This window comes from Suncus etruscus, chromosome 7 (genome assembly GCF_024139225.1).
Source record: "Suncus etruscus isolate mSunEtr1 chromosome 7, mSunEtr1.pri.cur, whole genome shotgun sequence".
Classification (NCBI taxonomy): domain Eukaryota; kingdom Metazoa; phylum Chordata; class Mammalia; order Eulipotyphla; family Soricidae; genus Suncus; species Suncus etruscus.
The window spans coordinates 84,046,340-84,066,009 of record NC_064854.1 but is presented as its reverse complement, the minus strand read 5'-3'; the positions used below and the strand labels follow the sequence as shown (position 1 = coordinate 84,066,009).

The 19,670-nt window shown below is 37.3% G+C and overlaps 1 protein-coding gene across 1 annotated transcript in view; it reads left to right on the top strand.

Moving 5' to 3' along the window:
* The first annotated feature begins 2,970 nt into the window (after positions 1–2,970).
* The window catches only part of FBXO9 (F-box protein 9), a 505,156-nt gene continuing 488,456 nt past the window's right edge, over positions 2,971–19,670 (top strand). Inside the window, exon 1 of the mRNA XM_049776909.1 lies at positions 2,971–2,974. The gene's annotated coding sequence lies outside the window, so the exon portion shown is untranslated. The remainder of the gene's footprint in view (positions 2,975–19,670) is intronic.

Here is a 19,670-nt window from a genome sequence, read left to right as displayed (position 1 = left end):
AGGAACCTCCATATCGCTTTCCATAGAGGCTGTACTAGATGGCATTCCCACCAGCAGTGGATAAGAGTTCCTTTCTCTCCACATCCCCGCCAACACTGATTGTTCTCATTCTTTGTGATGTGCGCCAATCTCCATGGTGTGAGGTGGTATCTCATCCTTGTTTTGATTTGCATCTCTCTGATGATTAGTGACGAGGAGCATTTTTTCATGTGTCTTTTGGCCATTTCTATTTCTTTTTTTATCAAAGTGTCTGTTAATTTCTTCTCCCCATTTTTTGATGGGATTAGATGTTTTTTTTTTTTTGTAAAGTTCTCTCAGTGCCCTGTATATTTTGGATATTAGCCCCTTATCTGAAGAATGTTGGGTGAATAGTTTCTCCCACTCAGTGGGTGACTCTTGTATCCTGGGCACTATTTCTTTTGAGGTGCAGAAGCTTCTCAGTTTAATATATTCCCATCTGTTAATCTTTGCTTCCACTTGTTTGGAAAGTGCAGTTTCCTCCTTGAAGATACCTTTAGTCTCAATGTCATGGAGTGTTTTACCGACGTGTTGTTCTATATACCTTATGGCATCTGGTCTGATATCAAGGTCTTTAATCCATTTGGATTTTACCTTGGTACATGATGTTAACTGGGGGTCTATGTTCACTTTTTTGCAAGTGGCTAACCAGTTCTGCCAGCACCACTTGTTGAAGAGATTTTCCCTGCTCCACTTAGGATTTCTTGCTCCTTTGTCAAAAATTAGGTAATTGTATGCCTGGGGAATGTTCTCTGAGAACTCAAGCCTATTCCACTGATCTGAGGGTCTTTCTTTATTCCAATACCATGCTGTTTTAATAACTATTGCTGTGTAGTACAGTTTAAAGTTGGGGAAAGTAATGCCTCCCATTTTCCTTTTCCCTAAGAGTGCTTTGGCTATTCGAGGATGTTTATTGTTCCAGATGAACTTCATAAGTGTTTGATCCACTTCTTTGAAGAATGTCATGGGTATTTTTAAGGGAATCACATTAAACCTGTATAATTCCTTGGGGAGTATTGCCATTTTAATGATGTTTATCCTGCCAAGCCATGAGCAGGGTAAGCGTTTCCATTTCCATGTGTCCTCTCTTATTTCTTGGAGCAGGGCTTTATAGTTTTCTTTGTATAAGTCCTTCACGTCTTTGGTCTTTGAGTTTGTTCTCTGAGAACTCAAGCCTATTCCACTGATCTGAGGGTCTTTCTTTATTCCAATACCATGCTGTTTTAATAACTATTGCTTTGTAGTACAGTTTAAAGTTGGGGAAAGTAATGCCTCCCATTTTCCTTTTCCCTAAGAGTGCTTTGGCTATTCGAGGATGTTTATTGTTCCAGATGAACTTCATAACTGTTTGATCCACTTCTTTGAAGAATGTCATGGGTATTTTTAAGGGAATCACATTAAACCTGTATAATGCCTTGGGGAGTATTGCCATTTTAATGATGTTTATCCTGCCAAGCCATGAGCAGGGTAAGCGTTTCCATTTCCATGTGTCCTCTCTTATTTCTTGGAGCAGGGCTTTATAGTTTTCTTTGTATAAGTCCTTCACGTCTTTGGTCTTTGAGTTTGTGTGGCACTATTGTGAATGAGATTGCCTTCCTGACCTCCATCTCTTCCCTATTATTATTGGTGTATAAAAAGGCCATTGATTTCTGTAGGTTGATTTTGTAGCCTGCCACCTTGCTATATGAGTCTATTGTTTCTAGAAGCTTTTTGGTAGAGTCTTTAGGGTTTTCTAAGTAGAGTATCATGTCATCTTCAAACAATGAGAGCTTGACTTCTTCCTTTCCTATCTGAATTCCCTTGATATCTTTTTCTTGCCTGATCGCTATAGCAAGAACTTCCAGTACTATGTTGAAGAGGAGTGGTGAGAGAGGAGAGCCTTGTCTTGTACCCGGGTTTAGAGGAAAGGCTTTTAGTTTTTCTCCATTGAGGATGATATTTACCATTGGCTTGTGGTAGATGGCTTCAACTAGATTGAGAAAGGTTCCTTCCATTCCCATCTTGCTGAGAGTTTTGAACAAGAATGGGTGTTGGACCTTATCAAATGCTTTCTCTGCATCTATTGATATGATCATGTGATTTTTATTTTTCTTGTTGTTGATGTTGTTTATGATGTTAATAGATTTACGGATGTTAAACCATCCTTGCATTCCTGGGATAAAGCCTACTTGGTCATAGTGTATGATCTTCTTGATGATGTATTGGATCCTATTTGCCAGAATTTTACAAGCTATTCTTAATGGATCACTTGAGGCAGCACGATTTTATTGGCCACTGCTGTTGGTAATTAAGGACAGTGAATAGCAACTGAGCCTGATGAAATGATTTCCTTCACCAACAGATGACTGTACAAAGCTGGTCTATTTTCTCACCACTATTCTTTGCTCCTCTTTTTCCACTAATCCTTGTCTTCCTGATGATCCCTTCCTGGTACCGCTTTATCAGAACCAGTGTCCGTAGATTGCTCTCTTAGGTCACAGGAACAGGGCAAGCCACTCACACTGTTCTGTGACACTCTATTAAAGTGAGTAATAATTTTGCTTTGTGTTCTAATAAACACTGTATAAAGTTTGCATGCAACCATCAGTAGTTTTCTGTGCTACAGTTCTTTTATTTAAAAGCTCTTTGTTTAACAATTTATGTATACATCAAAAGTAATCTCAGAAACAGATTTTTTTCCTAGATTGTCCTTCTCCTTCTAGTCTCTTTCTCTTCATTGTTCTTTTGTCTTCTTCCAGATCATATGTCTCTCTTCCTTCTTTTATTCTTTTTGTAAACTGAATTACTTGACTTTATATACATTACATATACCTGCCCCTTTGTTTATTTGCTATCTATTTTTATATCTATGCATTGAAAAGGGAAGTCAACCTTGGCGGATATCCCGCCCTTTTTGAAGTCATCACTACCTCGACCCCACCAATGCCTCGTATTACCTTGGCGGATGTCCCGCCCCTAAGGAAGTCGTCACTACCTCGCCCCATCAATTCCTCATATTACCTTGGCGAATGTCCCGCCTCTAAGAAAGTCGTCATTACCCCTTCCTCCCTATAGTATATGAGGAGGGATGTAGAAAGCCACGAGGTCTTTGCCTCTGTCTTATTTTGGGCACACATTGACCCTGACCGGTCAGAATTAATAAAGGACTTACTGGAGCATTTGCTGGGGCTTCAGCCTCTTCATTTCTCTGCGTCAGGCAGCTAGATTAGGACATCTGGACCTTTCAGCATCAAGTTATAATATTCACTCAATCAGGAAGGCAAATGGGGCTATGGTATAATCGGAGCCCCAGACTCCAAAACAAGAATCTGATAAGATTCGGGTCTGGGAGCAAATGTTGATGCAGGAAATAATCCACACAGTATAACCATACAAGAATGGGTTTAGAAAATCTAGCAAAAATCCACAACACAAGCCTTCTGCTCTTAAGAGCAGCTTAGTGGAAGATCTACAGCTTAGTGGAAGAAGATTAAAGAATGAGCCCTGCTTTCTTCAGATCCCTGCTTTTATTGAAAAAAGTCAGACCACACCCTAGTGTGGGAACGAAATATCAAATAGGGAATAATCCAATAATCGCACACTAGATCACAGTCCAGGTTGGAGTATGAATATTGATTACGGTGGGACCAGTAATCCAAGAGTATGGGGTAATTATTGGATGAACAATCAGAACACACAGGCCTTTTAAAGATTTTATATAATGACCTCATATGACCTTAAGCAAATGAGATTTGCTGAAGAATTGGCTCACATCTCTGATAAACACAGATACAAAGATTCTCAACAAAATCCTGGCAAATAGAATTCATGCCTCATCAAGAAGATCTTTCACTATGACCAAATAGGTTTCATCCCAGGAATGCAAAGATAATTTAACATCTGGAAATCTATCAACATAATACACAACACCAACAACAAGAAAAATAAAAATCACATGATAATATTGATAAACATAGAGAGAGAATTTGATAAAGTTCAACACCCATCTTTGATAAAAAAATTTTTTCAGCAAGATGGGAATGAAGGGAACCTTTCTAAATGCAGTTAAGGCTATCTACCACAAGCAAATGGCAAATATTATCTTCAAGGTAAAAAAACTAAAAGCAGAATACTCTCACTCATCTATGAGTATTAAGAAAAATGAAAGACATTCTTGCAATAAATTTCAGAGACAAAAGACAGGAGGGCTGGAAGTTTCAGCTCAGTATATGAGTGATCACCACAAAGAGTGATGAGTTCATTTAGAAAAATAACTACATTGAGAACTATCATAACAATGTGAATGAATGAGGGAAGTAGAGAGCCAGTCTAGAGTACAGATGGGGGTGGGGTGGGGAGCAGGGATATTTGGAACATTGATGATGGGAATGTTGCACTGTTGAAGGGGGTGTTCTTTACATGACTGAATCCCAACCACAATCATGTTTGTAATCAAGGTGCTTTAAGAAAGATATTAATAAAAAAGAAAAAAATCCATAGATGAGTGAGACTATTTTTAGTTTATTTCTATCCCTCTGACTTATTTCACTCAGCATAATAGATTCCATGTTCATCCATGTATAGGAAAATTTTATGACTTCATCTCTCCTGACAGCTGCATGATATTTTGTTGTGTATATGTACCACAGTTTCTTTAGCCATTCATTTGTTGAAGGGCATCTTTGTTGTTTACAGAGTCTGGCTTTTTAAAAATTGTGCTGCAATGAATATAGATGTAAGGAAGGGATTTTTGTATTGTATATTTGTGTTTGTAGGTGTCAAGGACTGCCAGAGACCAAACCCTGATATGCAATTCTGCAGGACAAGCTACTTTATGTGGCCAGAATACATAACCTAGGCATGAGCTATTAACTAGACCAAGAGTTCAAAGAAAATCTGCAGCATCCTATCAGCCATACATTCCATGAAGCTTGAGACATCTTTGAAGCTTTACTATCTTAGGGTGAAAATGGTTCCTGTGTAAAGATAGCACATAAAGTTTCCTCACAGGATGCTCCCTGTAGAGACTGTCTGTAATACTGGCTGTTCCATTTTGCTTTCTCTCCACCCCCTGTTTAATTGTGCTTAAAAGAGCCTGTACCAATCAATAAAGCGAGACCTTGATAAGGCACTTTACTTGGTCTACATCTCTCTTTCCCCCCATTCAACTTTCAGGCTGGGTCCCCTCTATACCCGCGGTATAATGGAGTCCTGCAGAACAGGACACCTAGGGTATATCCCTAGAAGTGGTTTAGCTTGATCATATTGGAGCTCAATTTCCAGTTTTTGGAGGAATCTCCATATCATTTTCCATAAAGGTTGGACTAGACAGCATTCCAACCACAGTGGATAAGTGTTCCTTTCTCTCCACATCCCCACCAGCACTGCTTGTTCTCATTCTTTGTGATGTGCACCAATCTCTATGGCGTGAGATGGTACCTCATACTTGTTTTGATTTGCATCTCCCTAATGATTAGTGGAGCATTTTTTTCATGTGTCTTTTTGCCATTTCTATTTTTTTTTGTCAAATTGTCCATTTATTCTCCCCATTTTTTGATTGGATTAGACATTTTTTCTTGTAAAGTTCTGTCAGTGCCTTGCATATTTTGGATATTAGCCCCTTATCTGATGGGTATTGGGTGAATAGTTTCTCCCACTCAGTGAGTGGCTCTTGTATCCTAGGCACTATTTTCTTCTCATCTTAATATATTCTCATCTATTAATGTTGCTTTCACTTGTTTGGAGAGTGCAGTTTTCTCCTTGAAGGTGCCTTTATTCTCAATGGCATGGAGTGATTTACCTATGTGGTGTTCTATATACCTTATGGTATCAAGTTTGATATCAAGGTCTTTAATCCATTTAGATTTTACCTTCATACATGATGTTATCTGGGGGTCTGAGTTCTCATTTTTGCAATTGGCTAACCAGTTGAGCCATCACCACTTGTTGAAGAGGCTTTCCCTCCTCCATTTACGATTCTTGCTCCTTAATCAAAACTTAGGTGACATTATCTCTGGGGAACATTCTCTGACCTCTCAAGCCCATTCCACTGAGCTGAGGGACTCTTTTTATTCCAATACCATGCTGTTTTGATAACTATTGCTTTGTAATACAGTTTAAAGTTGGAGAAACTAATGCCTACCATATTCTTTATCCCAATGATTGCTTTAGCTATTCAAAGGTGTTTATTGATCCAAATGAGTTTCAAAATTGTTTGATCCATGTCTTTGAAGAATGTCATGGGTATCTTTAAGGATCACATTAAATCTGTACAATGCTTTGTGAGTATTGCCATTTTAATGATGTTAATCCTGCCAATCCATGAGCAGGGTATGTTTCCATTTCCTAGTGTACTCTCTTATTTGTTGGAGCAGGCTTTTATAGTTTTCTTTGTATAGGTCCTTAACATCTTTGGTCAAGTTGACTCCAAGATACTTTAGTTTGTGTCGCACTAATGTGAATGGAGTTGTTTTCTTAATGTCCATTTCTTCCCTATCATTATTGGAGTATAAAAAGGCCATTGATTTCTGTGTGTTAATTTTGTAGCCTGTCACATTGCTATATGCATTTATTGTTTCCAGAAGCTTTTTGTTAGTATCTTTAGGGTTTTCTTAGTAGAGTATTATGTCATCTGCAAACAGTGAGAGCTTGATTTCTCCCTTTCCTATCTGGAATCCCTTGATATTTTTTTCTTGCCTAATTACTCTAGCAAGTACTTCTACTACTATGTTAAATAAGAGTGAGAGCGGGTGAGTTGATATGCCCAGAAAGTAAAAAGCCGCTGAACTCTGCTGGAACTCTGATGCCAGCACCTCTCTCTGTCTCCTGTGCTGTGCTAATTTCTCGGCCTGATTTAATTCTGTTTGTGGCTTCATCTGTGGATAGCTAGCCTTCCCTGGAGGTGAGATGATACGCCTAGAAAAGAAAGAGCCAGAGGATCGTGGCCACATAGCAAAGCTATGCCACTGCGCACATCATTTAGCCAATGAGTATAAACACAACACGTAGAAAAACCCACATTACAAGTGTGACAATGGGGAAACAATGCAGGCCGGTGCCAGACATAGAGAATGAAGATGGTAACTCTGATGACCGGAACATGGCCAAGCAACTAGTCAGTGTCTCAGATAAGGAGATTAGAGTCACAATATGGAAGATGTTCACAGAACTCAAAGAAAATATAGAAGAGAACATTAATAAGAATCAAGAGAATATGAAGATAGAAATAAGAAAACTCCAAACTGAAATTTCAAGTCAAATAGCAGGTCTGAAAAAGTCAGTAGATGTATTGAAGAAAAAAATGGATGAGCTTTCGCACAGGTTAACAGAAGTTGAGGATAGAATTAGTACACTGGAAAATGAGATGAATAACAACTCCATACAGAAGAGAAGATTGGATAAAAAGCTTTAAAGAAAATGATCAAACAATGGAAAAACTACTCAAAGAATGTGAACAGATGAAAATAGAAGTCGATGGTAAGCTCAACAGAAACAACTTAAAAATCATTGGAGTCCTAGAGACCCAGGAAGAAAATCTCCAGGAAGAATCAATGGTCAAGAGCATCATTAAAGAGAAACTACCAGAGCTAAAGAATACATGTGATCAAATCCTGCATGCCTGAAGAGTACCAACTAAAAGAGACCCCAGAAAAAACACCCCAAGACACATCCTAATCACAATGAAGAATCCCACAGGTAGAGAGAGAATTCTGAAAGCAGCAAGATCAAAAAGAGAAATTACATTCAAGGTAACATCCTTGAGATTTACCGCAGAACTGTCACCAGATACACTCTAAGACAGAAGGCAGTGGTGGGACATAGTGACAAAACTCAATGAAATAAATGCTTCACTTAGAACAGTGGTCGGCAACCTGCGATTCACAAGCCACATGTGGCTCTTTATACATTTAATTTGGCTCTTCTGTGTGCCCGGTGGCCACTCTAGGAGTCAGGACTCTGCTTCTAGCCTCTGTCAGTGTGCACACTGTGTGGTTCTCAAAATAAATTTCAATCATGGTTTTGGTAAGATTTGGCTCAGTTGAAAAAAAAGAGGTTGCTGACCACTGGCCTAGAAATACTGCACCCAGCAAAACTCACTTTCAGTTTGAAGGAAGAGTACATGGTTTCAAAGAAAAAGAAAAGCTCAGAAACTTTATAGATTCAAAACCAGTCTTAAAAGAGAAACTGAAAGACCTACTTTAAGACAAGAATGACCAACAGACACACTAATCTTCTATAGAAAGACGGCTGTAAATCCCAGGACAATTCTTTCTCTCAGTGTCAATGGACTAAATGCACCAGTTAAGAGACACAGTGTGGCTAAATGGATCAAAAAACTCAATCCAACCTTCTGCTGCCTACAAGAAACGCAACTGAATAGTCAGAACAAACATGGAGGAAAATTATCCAAGCAAACGACACCCATAAAAAAGCTGGAGTGGCCATACTAATATCAGATGATGCAAACTTTATACTCAGGAAAGTTATAAGGGACAAAGATGGACATTTTGCATTAGCAAGGTATAAGTACAGCAGGAAGAAATCACTCTTCTAAACATATATGCACCGAATGAGGGGCCAGCAAAATATTTAATACAATTGTTTACAAAACTGAAAAATAATATAAATAACAACACAATAATTGTGGGAGACCTCATTATAACACTGTCTACACTTGATAGGTCAACCAGACTGAAACCCAACAAGAATATACTAGACCTAAAAAGAGAAATGGAAGAAAGAGGCCTAGTATATATATATATATATATATATATATATATATATATATATATATATATATATATATATATATATATATATATGACACTTCACCCCCAGAAACCTGGATACACATTGTTCTCTAATGTACATGGGACATTCTCCAGGATAGACTATATGCTAGCACATAAAACATATCTCCATAATATCAAGAGGATAAAAATTTTGCAGGCTACCTTTGCTGACCACAAGGCTCTGAAATTATATGTGAACTACAAAGGGACACAGAAGAAAAACTTTAATACCTGGAAATTAAACAACTTAAGACTGAATAAACAGTGGGTCCAAAATGAAATCAAAGAGGAAATCAAAATCTTTCTGGAAACAAATGGCAATAGAGACACAAACTATCAGAACCTATGGGACACAGCAAAAGCAATACTGAAAGAAAAATTTTTTTTTTGCAAGCACACATCAGGAAAGAAGAAGGGGCATACCCCAATAGCTTAATGATGCAGCTCATAGAATTAGAAAGTCCTCAACAAAAGGACCCCAAAATAGGGAGACAGAAGGAAATAACAAAGCTGAGAGCAGAAATCAATGAAATGGAAAAACAAAAAACAATCCGAAAGATCGACGAAAGCAGAAGTTGGTTCTTTGAAAAAATAAAAAAGATTGATAGACTACTGGCAAAAATAACAAAGAAAGAGAGAGAAACTTGATAACTCATATTAGGAATAAAAAAGGAAACAAAAAAAAAGAAAAGAAAAAGGAGAGATCACTACTGATATGGCAGAGATTCAAAGGGTAATCAGAAACTACTTTGAGAAACTCTATGCTACCAATAATGAGAACCTGGAAGAAATGTATAAATTCTTAGACTCTTATAATTTTCCATAATTGAATGAAGAGGATGTATCATATCTAAACATCACCATCACTATTGATAAAATTAAAACGGTAATCAAATATCTGCCCAAAAATAAAAGCCAGATGGATCCACTAATGAACTCTTTCAAACTTTCCAAGAAGAACTACTACCAATCCTGGCAAGACTCTTTCATGAAATCGAAAAAACAGGAACATTTCCAAATAGCTTTTACGAAGCCAACATCACCTTGATACCTTAACCAGACAGAGATGCTATGAAAAAAAAAATTACAGACCAATATCGCTGATGAACACAGATACAAAGATCCTCAACAAAATCCTGGCAATTAGGATTCAATGCCTCATTAAGAAAACCATCCACTATGATAAAATAGGTTTCATCCCAGGAATGCAAGGATGGTTTAACATCCGTAAATCCATCAACATAACACACAACATCAACAACTAGAAAAATAAAAATCACATGATCACATCAATAGGTGCAGAGAAAGCATTTGATAAGGTCCAACACCCATTCTTGATCAAAACTCTTAGCAAGATGGGAATGAAAGGAAACTTTCTCAATATAATTAAGGTCTTCTACCATAAGCCGGTGGCAAATATTATCCTCAATGGAGAAAAACTAAAAGCCTTCCCTCTAAATTCTGGCACAAGACAAGGATGTCCTCTCTCACCACTCCTATTCAACATAGAATTTTAAGTACTTACTATAGCGATTAGACAAGAAAAAGATATCAAGAGAATGCAGATAGGAAAGAAGTCAAGCTCTGTTTGCAGATGACATGATATTCTACTGTGGAAACCCTAAAGACACTACCAAAAAGCTTCTAGAAACAATAGACTCATATAACAAGGTGGCAGGCTACAAAATTAACACAAAAAATTAATGGCCTTTCTATACACCAATAGTAATAAGGAGGAAATGGAGATAACGAAAACAACCCCATTCACAATAGTGCCATACAAAATCAAATATCTTGGAATCAACTTGACAAAAATGTGAAGGACCTATACAAAGAAAACTATAAAGCTCTGCTCCAAGAAATAAGGGAGGACACATGGAAATTTAAACACTTACCCAGCTCATAAATTGGCAGGATTAACATAATCAAAATGGCAATAATCCCCAAAGCATTGTACAGATTTAAAGTGATCCCTCTAAAGACATGCATGACATTCTTCAAAGAAGTGGTTCAGGCAGTTTTGAAATTCATTTGGAACAATAAACACCCTAGAATAGCTAAAGCAATCATTGGGAAAATGTATATGGGAGGCATTACTTTCCTCAACTTTAAACTGTACTACAAAGCAATAATTATCAAAACAGCATAGTATTGGAATAAAGACAGGCCCTCAGATCAGTGGAATAGGCTTGAATACTCAGAGAATGTTCCCCAGACATACAATCACCTAATTTTTGATAAAGGAGCAAGAAATCCTAAATGGAGCAAAGAAAGCCTTTTCCACAAGTGGTGTTGGCACAACTGGCTAGTCACTTGCAAAAATATTGAACTTAGACCCCCAGTTAACATCATGTATGAAGGTAAAATACAAATGGATTAAAGACCTCTATATCAGACTCGAAACCGTAAGATATATAGAACAACACATATGCAAATCACTCAGGACATTGAGACTACAGGCATCTTCAAGGAGGAAACTGCACCTTCCAAGCACGTGAAAGCAGAGATTAACAGATGGGAATATATTAAGCTGAGAAGCTTCTGCACCTCAAAGAAAATAGCGCCCAGGATACAAGAGCCACCCAAGAGCTGGGGTTGGGTGGGGAAGAGGGAGATTTGGGACATTGGTGATGGGAATGTTGCACTGGTGATGGGTGGTGTTCTTAACATGACTGAAACCCAAACACAATCATGTATGTAATGAAGGTGTTTAAATTATATATATACAAGACATTCTTGCAATAATTTTCAGAGACATAAGACAGGAGGGCTGGAAGTTACAGCTCACTACATGATGCTCACCATATTGAGAACTATCATACAATAGGAATGAATGAGAGAAGTGGAAAGTGTACAGGCGGGGGTGGGGTGGGAGGAGGGAGATTTGGGACATTGATGATGGGAATGTTGCACTGATGAAGAGGGGTGTTCTTTACATGACTGAAATCCTCCCACAATCATGTTTTTAATCAAGGTGTTTAAATTAAGATATTAATTAAAAATAGAATTGGCCCACATATTCAAATTATGATGTATGTCTGCTTAGTAGTGTGACCCTCCTACTTTTTTAGTCCCTCCTTGATCATTTTCTCTGTAACTATCAGTGACCCACATAAACAATTCTGTTAGGTACAAGGTACCAGGGGTGTGAGTTAATACACATAGACTTCTGTTCTATTATACCAGAGATAAAAGAATGACATTTTAATTTTGTGCTGTAATAGTATTCATTTCTGCTTTCAATGGTGCCAGCCATTAAAGGTGTTTCATGGAGAAGGGTTACACAGTACCCTGGGTATCTCACCATGTTTATCTGTTACAAAATAAGCCCTGCAATTTCTCTCTCATTTTTTTTTTTTTTGGGTGGGGAGGATGTGCTTAACCCAAGCAATATTCAGAAGACCTGGTGTATTCTAAGCAATACTTGGTCAACCATGTTGACTGCTTTAATGTCAGACCTGGAAATGTGGAGCATCTCAAAACTAGTATATCTGCATTTTCCAGAAGATTCCAGGGCTCTATTGGTTAGAGATGAGGTTATGCAGTGTTGGGGGCATGTTACTGGATCTTAGATCTCTGCTCTTTACCAGCATGTTCCCCGATATCTTCTTTCTTCTTGAGCAATAGTACAACTTCCTATGACAAGTTATATATATAACCAATATATTATATATGATATTATATAAATTATATATATATTGGGCTGGCACTGCACCCAGAAATTGCTCTTGGCTTTGAAGACCTTATGGGATGTCGTGGCTTCGACCCAGGCCCATCCTGGTTTGCCACATGGAAGGAAAATGCCCTACCACTAAGCTATTGCTCCTGAACACCATATTCTTTTTTAATTAATTATTTAAGTACTGTGATTATGATATTGTTCATGATTGAGTTTCAGTAAAACAATGTACACCACCCTTCACTTTATCGTCAGCAATGTCCTCAATTTTCCTCCCAAGTTTCTCTGCCTACATATGGGCAGGCATCTTATTTCTTTCTCTCTCTTTCTTTTGATACTGTGGTCTGAAGTATTATTACTGAGAGGTACAGTGAATATTATTTTATCTCTTTTCAATATCTTGTTTTAGTTTATAGACCAATTCCAGCTATCAATGCCATAGTGGACTCTTTATCTTAACTGCAATTCCAGCACTTTGTCACAAGACTCCTGCAATAGACTGGTCCTCCTGGCCCTCACCTCTATTGTTTCATGACATGCCATAAGACACCTCCATTTAAGGGAAATTAACAAACCCACCTGATGTATTTACGGACTTTCCTGGAGCAGAGCACTGAAAATTCCTTAAGAAATATTTGTCCAAGCAAACCCATTTTTTGATTTCCCGCTATGTGGATTACTGGCAATATTTATGAGATTCATGCCATGGTATTGACATTGCATTTCTTTCATATTATCTGACATATTTCTTCCTTGTAAATTACAGGCTGAAATATGGTCTTAGTCAAACACCTTTGTTCAGAAATTCCTGCATCAAAGATTACTAAGAAAAGTTTTCACTCTACTCAAATGTTTGCATCTCTAAAGCAAGTCAGCCAGCAAACTTGCAAAGCCTGCCTTTCTAGTTTTAGCTTCTAAGCAGTAAACAGTTTCTACCTTCACTGCTAGCTGCCATCTGGGCCCAGCCCCCAAATTGCAGCAAAAAAGTTCTTTATCTTTGTTGTAAGATTCCCTTCTCCTTATTATGCTAATTCCTCCTTCCTAGCTCAGGACGTCTTAGTAAGATTCTTCTCGCCTGAACTGGCTAGTTTGATACGTATACTTTAGCAGGGATTGCTGTTAATATTTCTATTTTCCTATGATTCCCACCTTTTGTCAATTTGAAAATTCCTTTCATGCCTAAGACTGGTTTTGCCATGTATGTATACTGCCAACATGGAAGATTAAACTCTTCTCATGTCTGCCAGAAGAGGTCCCATATAAAATACATGTGTGTGGTCTGATTTTCTTCAATATTTTTCCACCTGACTGTTAGTGTTTTCACCCGCTTTTCTCTCGTGAAGGATATTTTCCCTCAGTAGAGTTGCTAAAATGCAAGATGCCTGCAGCAATCTCAAGATATTATTACCATACCACCTTTCATTTTTCTTATATTCCACAGATGCGTGAGACTATTTTATCTACCCCTCCCCCTGTGACTCATTTCACTCATCATAATAATCACCATATCTATCCATGTATATGAAAATTTCATAACTTTATTTTTCCAGCAGGTGCATAATATTCTATTGTGTAGATATGCCAGTTTCTTAATAACTCACCTGTTTTTCAGGCACTTGGGTTGTTTCCAGATCCTGGCTTTTGTAAATAGTGTTCTGAAGAAAATAGAAATGAAGAAGGCATTTATTCATGATGTTTTGAGGGGTTGTCCCTAGAAGTGGCATTGTAATAAAATGAGAGCTCAATTTCCAGTTTTTGAGGAATATCTCTATCATTGTTCAAGAAACTGAACCAGTCTACATTCCCACCAGCAGTGAGAGTCCCTTTCTACCCACATCCACACCAGCACTGGTTGTTTTTGGTTTATGTAATGTGTGCCAATCTTTTTGGTGTGAAACAGTATCTTATTAGTTTGATTTGCATCTCCCTGTTGAATAGTGATGTGAAACATTTTTAATGTTGACCAACTGTATTTCTTTTTTGAGAAAATGTTCATTTCCTCTCTTTTTTGCATGGAGTTTTTTCTTTATAAATTCTGTCAGTGTCTTGTATTTCTTAGATATCAACCCCTTATCTGAGGGGTATTAAGTGAATAGTTTCTCCCATTCTGTAACTAATCTTTGTGTCCTAGTCACCATTTCCTTTGAGGTGCAGAAGCTTCCTCTCTGTTTAATGTAGTCACAGTTGTTTATATTCGCTTCCACTTGTTTGCCAGTGGTGTTTCATACTCACAGATACTGTTAGTTTCAATGTCATGGAGTGTTCTTCCTACATTCTACACTATGTACCTTAGAGTTTCAGGTCTGATATCAAGGTCCTTAATCCACTTTTATTTGACTTTTGTGTGTGGTGTTAAGTTCACTATTTTTGCATGTAGTTGACCATTTTTCCCAACATCAGTTGTTAAAGAGACTTTCCTTATTCCACTTGGTATTTATTGCCCATTTATCAAAAAATGAATTGATCGAATACTCAAGTCTATTTCATTAATCTGATGGTCTTTGTATTTCAATACCATGCTATTTTAATGATTACTGCTTTATAGTATAGATTAAAGTTGGGGAAAGTGATGCCTCCCATATTCTTTTTTCCCCCATATTTTTTTTTCCCCAAGGATTGCTTTAGCTCTTCAGGGATATTTATTGTTACAAATGAATTTTAAGAATAAAATTCACATCTTTGAAAATGTTCTGGGTATTTTTATAGGGATTGGATTAAATATGTACAGTGCTTTGGAAAGAATTGTCAACTTAATTATGTTTTTCTGTTGTTCTTTCCAATGCATGAGCAGGATATATATATATCCTCAAAAAAAAGTTTCTTCAATTTTCATCTTGCTGAGAGGTTTTATCATTAATGGTATGAGCTTGTCAAATGCTTTCTCTGATTTTTCTGTTTTATTTTGTTGATATGGTGTTTTATATTGATTGACTGCATATCTTTCACAATAGTATTTTAGGTACATATTAACATTGAATCAGGGGAATTCCCATCACCAAATTTGTCCTCCCTCCACCCCCATCCCATCTTGCATCCCATATCCCCCACCCTCACCCCCCAGGCTGCTAGAGTAAGTGGTCCCCCTCTGTGTTTAGCTTACTACATAGTGATCATGATATCTGTTTGGTCCTGGTACCCTCCCTTATTTCCCCCTCTATTTGAGAGGTGGAACTAGATAGTTCAAGTTATGTGGTTTTGTTTAAAGAAGAAAAAAGCAATAAAGTTGGGTAAAAATCAAATAAGCTAAAAATGGGTGTAGTCCTTCTAAGGCTCTCAACCTCAGTTTGAGAGAGGACAGGAAAAAAGGAATTGATACCACAATGATACAAAAAGAAATATCAAATAAATATCCAATGAGCACTACAGCACTAAAGGCAAGCACCACATAATAGTCTTGATCCTAAAATAAAACCATGCCAGAGCATAAAAAGAAAGAGAAAGAGAAAATAAGATAAAAATTGGAGACATCAACTTCAATATTTACACCAAAACAAAGAAGTCCAAATAAAAATAAATAAATAGATAAATAGATAAAAAAGATTATTTTGTGCCTTTACTTTCTCCTGCATAGGCATAGTAAATATTGGGGGCATTAGAAAGGGAATTCCTTTGGCCTAGGAGATACAGTGTTTCTCCACCCTTGAAGTATAGTATCATGGGATTGACTGTAGACTCCTTGTCTGTTCATTTACTCTCCCCTCGGTGCTTTTGTGGTGTATGGAAGACTTCTTCTTTGTCATGAGTGATAAAAATCAGACCTCTGTAACTAGAGATCTTGGTAACTGCACAGGTCAAGGAATAAATCTTATGAAGAAGTCTTTCTTGTGGTTCTAAAAGTTCTTGTCCTTCTGTGTAGATTTAATCTCTTCTGTAGTTGGTGGTCATGGTCATTTGCGCAGCTTTAGGATTGAGACTGGAATAGAGTCTTTGTTATGTTTCCAGAAGGACCCGTTCAGTTGCAACTGATATCAAGGTTTTTAATCATTTGGATTTAACCTTTGAGCATGGTGTTTAGATGGAGTCCGAGTTCACATTTTGCATGTGGCTGACCAGTTGTCACAAAAGTTTAAGGGATTTTCTTTGGCTCCATTTTGCATTCTTATTCCTTTATCAAAGTTTAATTGATTGTATGTCTGGGGATATACTTTGAATACTCAAGTCCATTCCATTGATCTGAGGGTCTGTCTTTATTCCAATACCATGCTAGTTTAATGACCATTGCTTTGTATTACAACTTAAAGTTGAGGAAAGTGATAACTCCCATATTCTTTTCCCTAAGTGTTGCTTTAGCAATTCATAGGTGTTTATTGTTCCAAATATATTTCAGTAGTATTTGATCGACTTATTTGAAAAATGTCAGGGGTATCCTTAGAGGAATTGTATTAAATCTGTACAATACTTTAGAGCATATTGCCATTTAAATTATATTAATTCTTCCAATCCTTGAACAGGATATATGTGCTCCATTTACTTTTGTTCTCTTTTATTTTTTTTATTTCTTGAAGCAGTGTTTTGTATAAAATCTATTTTTAATCTATTTTTTAACGCAGGATGACTTGAATATTTCTGTCCTCAGATCACATTTTCTCAGTTTTGATCCTGAGAGACCTGCTAACACCTGCCTGTGACTTTCCAAGCTTCAGCTTCCTTCTTCTTAGGCTGCAAAATAAAAAAAACTACAATAATTGAAGAGCGGGGAAACTCCTGCGGTTATACCACCCCCTGCATGGGATAATACCACCTACCACTAATTGGGAAAATACCCTGATGGGCTATCCACCACTCCCAAACCCTATAGGTTAAAAACAATTCTAACATGGATTAATACCACTACCAGTAAGCTGTAATATCACTCCCTACAGAGAGTGACACTATTTCCATATTGGATAACACCAACCTTAGCACTAGGACAGATAATAACCTGAGAAGAAGTAACATCTCCACCTTGACATAGAGCAGCAAAATTATTCTGACATGGGTCAAGACCCTAGCATTGCTGTCTGGCTAGACCTCATGTACATGAAGACCAAACGTATAGTCAAGCTCTATGCCAGTTCTCTAAATAAAGGCATATATGAATTTACCTGAGCAGATCATTAATGATGTGAGACACCATGTCCTTGCCATTGATAATGCCTTTTTCTGATCTGTCTGAGAGTCTGCATCAGAGCCTGAGTGCCTACAGTAAAGACTCTGACTCACCCTATATTGAAGAGTCCCTGGGTTGGTTTGGCTGCGCATCCTCAGGAAACTTCACTGGAGAATGCCACAGTGATGGTGCAGTCTCTTGTTTTCCTTGGAAAAACTCTGGATCCCCATTTTCCACAGACAACCTCCTCAGTTGGACCTATTATCTACCTGTTCAGTTCTGTTAAATGGCTATTTTAAGTCTGATTTTGCTTTTGTTGCTATAGTTCTGTATTTTTTAAAAAAGATTATAGTGTATATATAGAGTATATATAGCTCAGGAATCTAAAAAGCCCAGTCTGACACATATTTAATATTCCAGTCAATCTTTAGCTTCATAAGGAGAAATAAAAAATGCTTATTACTTTTCAATTAAAATTAAAATTTTAAATATTAATTGTATTATTTATTGTTCTTTTGTTTTTGGTCCACAAACAGCTGTGCTAAAGCCTTACTTCTGGCTCTGCATTCAGGGATTACTTGTGGCAGTACTGGGGATTGAAACGGTATTGACTGTATACAAGGTAAGTACCTTATCCCTGTACTATGTCTTTAGTTTGTTAAGTCTTACTGTTTCAAAGAAATTGATATTGAGGTGCAGAATAGACTGTGGGAAATAAAATACAAAGATGAGAAATATAGACCATGTGTTCGTTCATTAGAAAGGTGGCAGACAAAAAAATGTCTATAGATATACCATGTTAGAGGCAAGAGCTTCCCATGGGGGTCATGGAAAACATTTGCAAGAGAAATATTAGTGAGATCAGGCCACTACTACCCCTTTATGCTGTGATAGATATGGGCCACCTCAGTAATCACACTTGGTGTGACTGGCAACATTTCGCCATCTATGTAAAATGTGAATAGAAACATCTTTATAAATTCTGACATTCAGTTTCAATGTAGTCATTGGAAAACAGTATGGAGATGTTTCAAAATGTTGAACAGAGAACTATTGACCAATACACAATTCCATTTCTGAACATTTGTGAAAGAAAATCAAATTAGTTTGAGACAGATGCCTGCTGCTGTTGTTGCAGCTTTATTCTTAAAAACTCAGACATGAAAACACCTCCAAGTTTATTGTTACATTACAGTGTGAAAATTTCTGGATATTTGATAGAATATTATTCACCCACATAAGATGTAGGCACTTCATTTTTAGTAAATATAGGCAAATATGGAGAACTTTACATAGGATAAAGAAGGGAGATCTTGTGTAATTTTACACAGCAATAGAACAAGAAAGAATCATTGTAGGAGCATATTGGTATTGCAGAGGTGGGGTGAGATGGAGAGAAATGTGCCAAGAATTTGAACCTGGATCTGACCCGGGTTGGCATCTTAAAGCAAATGCCCTAAGTCTGCTATTTCTCCACCCCTCTCTTATTACACTCTTGCTCTGACATGTGCAGCTGTCTTTTCCCCTGGTTTTGCCCCAGTTCAAAAGGTGGCCCCTGACACTTTGTTTGCAGGGTTTTTTCCTCCTTCTGACCACTTACTCTTGGAGCAGCTTCTGGAGTGGAAACCACATTCTTTGGTGAATTTATGGGTTATTAATTCTTTTCTCACTGATTGCTTATTTCTTCCAACAGACTGAGTTTTACAGAGATCATTTTTAATCACTCATCCTATTCCTGAGCACAGTGCCTGGCATAGAGAAGACTCCTTCAAGAATCACATGGACAGATCATTGACATGTATTTTGAAAGTAGACAGAAACATGTACATTTTAATGAATAATTTTAATGAATAATGGGACCCAACTTCTTCCCAAACAGTTGAGGAGAAAGACAGTATCTATAGGATAAATGATATTAGTTTCAATTATTTGTTAGAAGACTAGTCAGGGTCTCCTGATGCAATATCATATGCTATGTCCTCAACCAATACAAGTCTTTCTCTCCCCAAGACCCAATCCAGATCTGTTCAAACAATTTTGACTCTGATTTCCTCTGTTTGTCTCAATACATCTATTTTCTTTTTATAGAACTCTTGAATTTCTTGCTTAAAAA